We start from the raw sequence: 1,429 nt of genomic DNA on the forward strand, positions 1-1,429 counted from the left end.
ACTTAAATTTTATTTAAATATTTTGTATAAAGAAAACGAAAATATTTTTGGTATTTTGTAAACATTTAAGAATTAAAGAATGTATTTACAGAAAAATATCCGACCAATTAAAAATAGACAATCTTTTTGCATTTTTCAACGATTTTCCAAAAGCAGTACATATTTTTGTAATTTTGTCGAGTTTGAGCAGAGAATCATGTTGACCAAATTGCCCTTCCATCACAGTTTTATATTTCAGCGATATTATGACTGGCGATAAGTCGGTCATTGGTATTGTTGTCCACATAAATCTAATAACACACATTCAAGTATTTTTGTGATATGATTAATTAGTTCAATTAGAGCACAGAATATCAGAAATAATCAGCCTCTAATCTCGGTTCAAGCGTAGTTTGATTTTTGCCAAATCACCCCAACTTGACTTAAACCATTATATTGTTGATCAAAACTTTTGATACCAATTGAGAAATTTTGAGCAATGCATCAAGTTTCCTTAACTGTGAGTGAGTATGCACGAGTCCATCTGTTGGCTTACATACATTGTATCCCCTGGGGTCCTTTTCTTAATGGTATTAAGATGCATGCAAGGGAGGAACAATTGTATGACTAACAGCGGATTTTGATCAAGTCAGTAATGTAAATTGTACGAGGTACAACAGTGATCAAGTTTAATGACTTTGGGTTTGCTCTAGAAAGCGAGTGAAATATTCATGCATATGAATACCCAGATGATTAAGCCGCATAAAGACTCACAATATCCAGAAACTTAACGCTTGTTATTTGCTTTATTTGATTTTTGGGTGATCAACAAATATAAGGCTTGAGTATGACTGGTTATTACATTTCTGCCATCCTCACCAAGACTTTTGCTAGAGACTAACACCCATTTCAATTTGGCGTTTCTTTATGTTTATATCACATACTTTACTCTACTGGGTTGTTTTAAGACCTACCAATACACCAATGCAATTAAGCACACAGTCTTTTAAGCTTACTTTTTGCTGAACTTGGGGTCAAAATAATCAATGTACTATCATTTTCTCTTTTTGCTTCAAACTCAATATTTTGAGGAGCATAAAAAACAAAATAAAGATAAATTTAATCGCCCCAGTTAACTTAAGTTAATAAATAAATGGCTAACCTTCAATCCACAAGTGAATCATAGGACCAAGACATGCAGGCATGCTTCACAAACTTAAATAACTGACATATTTTTCAGCGAGAAAATAATCTAAAAATCTTTTTGGTTTTTCTCTGTACAAACTTTAAAACACAATATTTTTGGTTTTTTTTCAGATCTTTCTGTGCAAATCATAAAACACATTCTTTTTGGTTTTTCAAAATTTTTAAAATGTTTTTGGTTTTTCTAGATATTTAAAAGGAAAGCATTACAGAACAGAAATCACAATATTTTTTGAATTTTGAAAAT

This window comes from Bidens hawaiensis, unplaced genomic scaffold (genome assembly GCF_021521415.1).
Source record: "Bidens hawaiensis isolate Kalapana, Puna unplaced genomic scaffold, B.hawaiensis_p1.1 tig00026853_1, whole genome shotgun sequence".
Taxonomy (NCBI): domain Eukaryota; kingdom Viridiplantae; phylum Streptophyta; class Magnoliopsida; order Asterales; family Asteraceae; genus Bidens; species Bidens hawaiensis.